This window comes from Mauremys reevesii, linkage group 7 (genome assembly GCF_016161935.1).
Source record: "Mauremys reevesii isolate NIE-2019 linkage group 7, ASM1616193v1, whole genome shotgun sequence".
Lineage (NCBI taxonomy): Eukaryota > Metazoa > Chordata > Testudines > Geoemydidae > Mauremys > Mauremys reevesii.
The window spans coordinates 60605367-60612919 of record NC_052629.1 but is presented as its reverse complement, the minus strand read 5'-3'; the positions used below and the strand labels follow the sequence as shown (position 1 = coordinate 60612919).

General features: G+C 38.9%; 1 protein-coding gene across 16 annotated transcripts in view; it reads right to left on the bottom strand.

The window, feature by feature from the left end:
* Nucleotides 1-7553, bottom strand: part of KCNMA1 (potassium calcium-activated channel subfamily M alpha 1) — an 881172-nt gene that overhangs the window by 595051 nt on the left and 278568 nt on the right. The gene's annotated exons all lie outside the window — the stretch shown is intronic.

Sequence of the window (7553 nt, the reverse complement as noted above, 5' to 3'; positions counted from 1 at the left end):
TTTATTTAGACCACAGTTAATGGTATCTAGTTTGCATATTAATTCAAGTTCAGCAGTCTCTCTTTGGAGTCTGTTTTTGAAGTTTTTTTGTTGCAAAATTGCCACCTTCAAGTCTGTCACTGAGTGGTTAGGAAGGTTGAAGTGTTCTCCCACTGGTTTTTGAATGTTATGATTCCTGATGTCAGATTTGTGTCCATTTATTCTTTTGCGTAGAGACTGTCCGGTTTGGCCAATGTACATGGCAGAGGGGCATTGCTGGCACATGATGGCATATATCACGTTGGTAGATATATGCCATCATCACTAACCACTCAGTGACAGACTTGAAGGTGGCAATTTTGCAACAAAAAAACTTCAAAAACAGACTCCAAAGAGAGACTGCTGAACTTGAATTAATATGCAAACTAGATACCATTAACTGTGGTCTAAATAAAGACTGGGAATGGTTGGGTCATTACACCAATTGATTCTATTTCCCTATGTTAAGTTCTCCTCACACCTTCTATGGGCCATCTTAATTATCACTTCAAAAAGTTTTTTTTCCTCCTGCTAACGATAGCTCATCTCAATTGATTAGACTCTGCCTGTTGGTATGCATACTTCCACCTTTTCATGTTCTCTGTATGTATAAATATCTCCTGTCTGTGTGTTCCATTCTATGCATCCGAAGAAGTGAGCTTTAGCTCACGAAAGCTCATGCTACAATAAATTTGTTAGTCTTTAAGGTGCCACAAGTACTCCTGTTTTTTGTTGTTTTTTTTTCATGCAGAGTTAGTCCTCCTGGCCCAGGGAATGAATTCAGGATTGCCACAAGCCACTCTGACTGGACTGTGAGCTCCAAGCCTGCTCCCTAACCTTGCTGTTGAGGAAGTCTGACTGAATCACCGATTACTAAAGCTTAGTTGTGCAGGAAAACTAATGAAGCACAAAACTAAAATAAATCCCAAAATACTCCTAATAGTGTCTTATAACTTAAGCTGTACATATTTTTAATACACATTTTCTGCATTAATGACTGTGATAATAGTGTCAGGGATTCAGTGTTGCTAACTCCAAATGTTCAAAAAAAAATCACAAATCAGGTCCCCTTCCCCCCCCAAAAGACAAGATTGGAGAAGGAATGGATGGAAGGGGGAGGGCTTTATTTCTTTTGTGTTGAGAGATACAAATGGATCAATATACACAAAAGTAAGTTTCCATTAAAAATTATGATCTGATAAATTAAAAGAGGAGGAGATGGTATGAAAAAAACAACACTTTCAAGAGCAAAGAGTCAGGAGGACTGCAGGATGTACATCCAAAACTTCTGAAGGAATTTAAAAAATATGCACTCTCTCATTAAAAACAGATAGTATACTAGGGAACTGGACAATAGGAGATTGTGTATCTAACTTTATTGAAGGCATTACATGTTATTCTAGGTGTTACAAATCAGCAAGCCTTACTTCAAGTTTATAGTATAAGACAATGGTCCCCAACGCGGTCCCCACGGGTGCTATGGCGCCTGCCGGAGCATTTATGTGCGTCTGCCTAGTGCCCAGCAGGGGAGAGAAGCTGTGGCCCTGCGCCTGCCGGGGACACAGTGCTGCGGGCTCTAGTGTTCTCTGTCCTCTGGGCTTCTCTCCAGCTTCTCTCTGGATTCATATATTATGTAATATTAAATATGATGTTTTTCGTATTATTTAATGTACAAATACAAAATAAGCCTTGAAAAATTGTTGGCGCCCGCCACACTCTTCTGAAAACATGAATGTGCTACTGGCCACAAAAAGGTTGGGGACCACTGGTATAAGACACCTAGATCAACATGATATGAGAAACAAAAACTGGAACAGCTTCTGTAAAGGAAAGTAGTCTCTCTACAATCTACTAGAATTCTTTGAGAATGTCATGACCGTTAACTTTAACGGGCTTCATATGGCTAATGGATGTGGAAGACACCATAATAGAGGCCTAACTTAAATATATACCCCAAATTAAAAAACACAGTAAAAGAACTAAAAAAAAGTTTAACAACCATGTAAAAGAAGCAGTGAGAGATAAAAAGGCATCTTTTTAAAAGTGGAAGTCAAATCCTAGTGAGGTAAATAGAAAGGAGCATAAACTGCCAAGTTAAGTGTAAAAATGTAATAAGAAAAGCCAAAAAGGAGTTTGAAGAACAGCTAGCCAAAAACTCAAAAGGTAATAAAATGTTTAAGTACATCAGAAGCAGGAAGCCTGCTAAACAACCAGTGAGCCCCGTGGATGATCGAGATACAAAAGGAGCTCTTAAAGATGATAAAGTCATTGCAGAGAAACTAAATTAATTCTTTGCTTCAGTTTTCATGGCTGAGGATGTTAGGGAGATTCCCAAACCTGAGCCATCCTTTGTAGGTGACAAATCTGAGGAATTGTCACAGACTGAAGTGTCATTAGAGGAGGTTTTGGAATTAATGAATAAACTTAACAGTAACAAGTCACCAGGGCCAGATGGCATTGACCCAAGAGTTCTGAAAGAACTCAAATGTGAAATTGCGGAACTATTAACTATGGTTTGTAACCTGTCCTTCAAATCAGCTTCTGTACCCAATGACTGGAAGATAGCTAATGTAACGCCAATATTTAAAAAGGACTCTAGAGGTGATCCCGGAAATTACAGACTGGTAAATCTAACGTCAGTACCAGGCAAATTAGTTGAAACAATAGTAAAGAATAAAATTGTCAGACACTTAGAAGAACATAAATTGTTGGGCAAAAGTAAACATGGTTTCTGTAAAGGGAAATCATGTTTTACTAATCTATTAGAGTTCTTTGAAGGGGTCAAACAAACATGTGGACAAGGGGGATCCAGTGGACATAGTGTACTTAGATTTCCAGAAAGCCTTTGACAAGGTCCCTCACCAAAGGCTCTTACGTAAATTAAGTTGTCATGGGGTAAGAGGGAAGATCCTTTCATGGATTGAGAACTGGTTAACAGACAGGGAACAAAGGATAGGAATAAATGGTAAATTTTCAGAATGGAGAGGGGTAAATAGTGGTGTTCCCCAAGGATCAGTCCTAGGACCAATCCTATTCAACTTATTCATAAATGATCTGAAGAAAGGGGTAAACAGTGAAGTGGCAAAGTTTTCAGACAATACTAAACTGCTCAAGATAGTTAAGACCAAACCAGACTGTGAAGAACTTCAAAAAGATCTCACAAAACTAAGTGATTGGGCAACAAAATGGCAAACAAAATTTAATGTGGATAAATGTAAAGTAATGCACTTTGGAAAAAATAACCCAAACTATACATACAATATGATGGGGAGTAATTTAGCTACAACTAATCAGGAAGTCATCATGGATAGATAGTTCTCTGAAGACAACCATACAGTGTGCAGCGGAAGTCAAAAAAGCAAACAGCATGTTAGGAATCATTTTAAAAGGGATAGAGAATAAGATGGAGAATATCTTATTCCCCTTATATAAATCCATGGTATGCCCTCATCTTGAATACTGTGTACAAATGTGGTCTCCTCATCTCAAAAAAGATATACTGGCATTAGAAAAGGTTCAGAGAAGGGCAACTAAAATGATTAGGGGTTTAGAACAGGTTCCATATGAGGAGAGATTAAAGAGGTTAGGACTTTTCAGCTTGGAAAAAAAGGAGACTGGGGGGATATGATAGAGGTATATAAAATCATGAGTGGTGTGGAGAAAGTGAATAAGGAAAAGTTATGTACTTGTTCTCATAATGTAAGAACTAGGGGCCACCAAATGAAATTAATGGGCAGCAGGTTTAAAATAAATAAAAGGAAGTTCTTCTTCACACAGCACACTGTCAACCTGTGGAACTCCTTGCCTGAGGAGGTTGTGAAGACTAGGACTATAAAAGAGAACTAGATAAATTCATGGAAGTTAAGTCCACTAATGGCTATTAGCCAGGATGGGTAAGGAATGGTGTCCCTAGTCTCTGTTTGTCAGAGGGTGGAGATAGATGGCAGGAGAGAGATCACTTGATCATTGCCTGTTAGGTTCACTCCATCTGGTGCACCTGACATTGGCCACTGTCGGCAGACAGGATACTGGGCTGGATGGACCTTTGATCTAATCCAGAATGGCCATTCTTATGTTCTTAAGAGTCTGCCTTACAATTCAATCCAGGCTATGTTGTCTTTGAGTCAGTCTCTTCCTCAGTCACTCACACTACAAACACTTTCAAGCATAGTGCTTACTACAGCGAAGGGTCCATTACTCAATAACTCACTTGAAAGCAGTTTCAGCACAGGTTCTCAACCGCCTTCCCTTTCATTATGGCTGGGCCAGGGCATGTCCCAACACCTTTTTTCCTGCTGTAACAGGGGTTTACTTTATGGAAAAGGCTAAGAACCACTGGTTTACAGGATTGGGTCCAAAGTCCCCTGGATCTAAGTTCCATTCGGCAATATTCCGCATATGGGCTTTAGCAATACCTAGCTGCTTTGCTGATGGTTATTCTGTAGTTTCTGTGCTACTCTGGAAAATTGTGGTGTTCCTTGGGAATGACAGAATTCCACTGAAATCAGAATGGAACATCCGATGTACCTGGAAAGTGGGACAGTTCTGGGGGGTGTTTCTGCCTCTCTCCAGCACCAAATGCAGGAGGCAGCTGCAAAGCTCTTAACTTTGAATTTTCTAATTTGTGCTATTGATGTTGAACCCTTACATCCAAATTGTCACATTTGATGCATCAACAACAGCTACTGAACTGATTTAAAAATAAGTTTTTCATAAAATAAATACCCACTAAAGTTTTTTAAATGACATCTCAATGTACCAAGTTTATGCCTTATGTGGTCTGACATGAATGAGATATTAACCTCCCTCAAAAGATGGGTTTCTAATGTAATAGAATAATCTATTGCTGCACAGTCAAATGTCAATATAATAAATCCAAGTTTGAGAAAGTCCAAAATTTAATTCAGCTCTGATTTGAGAAGAATACTGCTTCTAAGAACTCTATCATGCTGGGGATTTGTTTTCCCAGGCGAGGTCACTCATTTTTGGCATATAAAGTTAGCAAAAGATCTGAAAAGTTGGATCGTTTCCCAATGAGGTATCAATAGTTCACATCAGTTTTCTTAACTGCATCACATGAAGTATCTTTATGTATAAAGTTTACACTTTTTCTACACATAAGGGGTCCAGATATACACTTCTAATTCATGCTCATTCAAGTAATTCTATTACAAATGGGACTACTCATGTGAGTAACTCTCAGCTAGTTGTACTGTAAAAAAACTCCTGGACAAATGAGTGAAAGAAAAAAAAGTCTTACACTTGCAGATTTATTCACTTGTGGAAATAGAACAGAAATGTTTTGGGATATGGAAAGAAGAACTGCATCATTAAAAAATAGGTCTATCATATCAAAAGCCATCAGCTATGAAGACACCACGAGCAACTAGTGTTGATGCCCAAGGCTTTTTCCAAAAGAGGAGTACATAATGAGTCTAATGGATTGAATGGCAAGGAAAAATTCAGATTGTTTACCTGTCTATGTGTATCGGCCCTAGACAGAAGATGAAAAGCAGAAGTGCATAACAAAAACAGTAGAAAGAGGAGCTTGAAATGAGGTAGAGGTAGAATTTTTTTGAACATAGAATCAAGCTTTCTGCAATTTTTGGTTCTGGAAATTCAATAATCCTAATTTACATATTTTACAGTACTAATTGGAATTGAGTAATAATCTGGGTGTACGACAGAAATCCTTTATGATCCAAAAAAAAATTTCTGATGAGATAGAGAGAGAGATTTCTTTTAGTAGTATTACTGTTTAGTACTTACATAGTGTGACACTGCACCCCATTTTCTTCATAGTGGTATGATGATATGATTATGACATAAATATAATGTCTTTTATGCAAGATGGGTCATGTGAGATGTCATTGAAAAGGTTACGATTTGCTGAATATAATTATCCTATTTGTATTCATGTATCATTTTTGTATCTGAAGTTATGAATATTAACTATGCATCTGTATTTCAAATGTAGTTACTCCTAGGTAATGCCCACTAGACAATTATGCTTTCAGTCTAGATAGCTGATTGGGAAGGGCCTGTTCAGGGCAATGAGCCATTAGAAAGAACAATAGGCCTTAGGAGAAGCTAATCTCCCACCTGGTGAGCCTTGCTGAGAATACTACAGACAGCCTTTAAGTAATGGCTGCTATGACTCTACAAGGACATATGATCAGACCACATGTCTCTAGACTCCATCTTGGGATGTCAGTATTTTTCCACAGACTGGTCTGGGAAACCAAGCTTTGGAACAAAGGGTTCCTGCCATATGCAAAAGCCACATAAGGCAGGGAGTGACATCATCTGGGGTTCTTCACTTCCCATATAAGATGACTCCTGGAAACACATGAGGAACAAAGATTGTACTGGGGGAAGTGCTGGACCCAGGCTAAAAGGATTTTTAGCCAGTAAATGAAACACCTGGGAATTCCAAGTTGTAAAGCAAGTGCAGCTTGCCCCTTAAGAATCTGCAGCCTGCTTGTGTCATCTCTTGGGGTGAGAATCTACTAATTCATGTCCAATCAATTTAATAGATTAAGTTTAGTTTGCATTTTTTGTTTATTTGCTAGGTAATGCTTTGATCTGTTTGCTATCACTTAAAATCCATCTTTCGTAGCTAATAAACTCATTTTTGTTTTATCTAAACCATTGAGTTGGAATGAAGTGTGTGGGAATCATAACTCAGGGTCAAAGGCTGGTGCATATACCTCTCCACATTGAGGGAGGGGGTGAACTTTATGAGCTTACACTGTACTGTTCTCTTTGCAGCACCAGATGGTATAATTTTGGATTTATACTCCAGAGGGGGTGCATGCATGAGGAGTTGCTTGGGCTATAGGCTTCCTATGCAGGGGCTGGTCAGAGAGCCTGCATGTAACTGCAGCTGGTTGTGGCTCTACTTCTATGAAGGTTGGTGAAAGTGCAGGCTGGAGGGCTTTGCAACTTGCAGTATAGTGTGAGAGGGAGCCCAGACTGATGGGTCAAGAGCTAAGTGGTACCCCAGTTCCAGGTGGCACCCCGGGGGAACCCATCACACTTTTCATTCAGAGATCTCAAAGTGGTTTACAGATTGGGGAAATTTCTTTTATTCCTATTTTACAGATAAGGGAAATGAGGGACAACAGTTAAATTATTTGCTCAGGGTCACCACAGTCAGTAGGAGCGGTGAGAAATCATTTCTGACTCCTAGTCCTGTGCCATTAGAACTAGACCACACTGCCTCCTTAGGGAATAAAATAAGAATTTCATAATACGATATTTTGTTGCAGCATATTGGAAAAAAAGCCAGGGATTCATCAACTATCATAGAAGATTAGACCATCAAGTTTGGTATCCTGTCTCGAGAAGTGACCACTATCTGATGCTTCAGGGAAGAGCCAGTCTTCTACCCAATTATTACAACAGACCTAAAACAACTTTTCAGTGCTGTGAATGAAAGAAAAAGTCAATATGAACAGCACAACAACTGTTCATATTGAGGACTGCACAACAATTCGATGATTGTAAAGAGTTTGCATAGCCTCACAATAAAA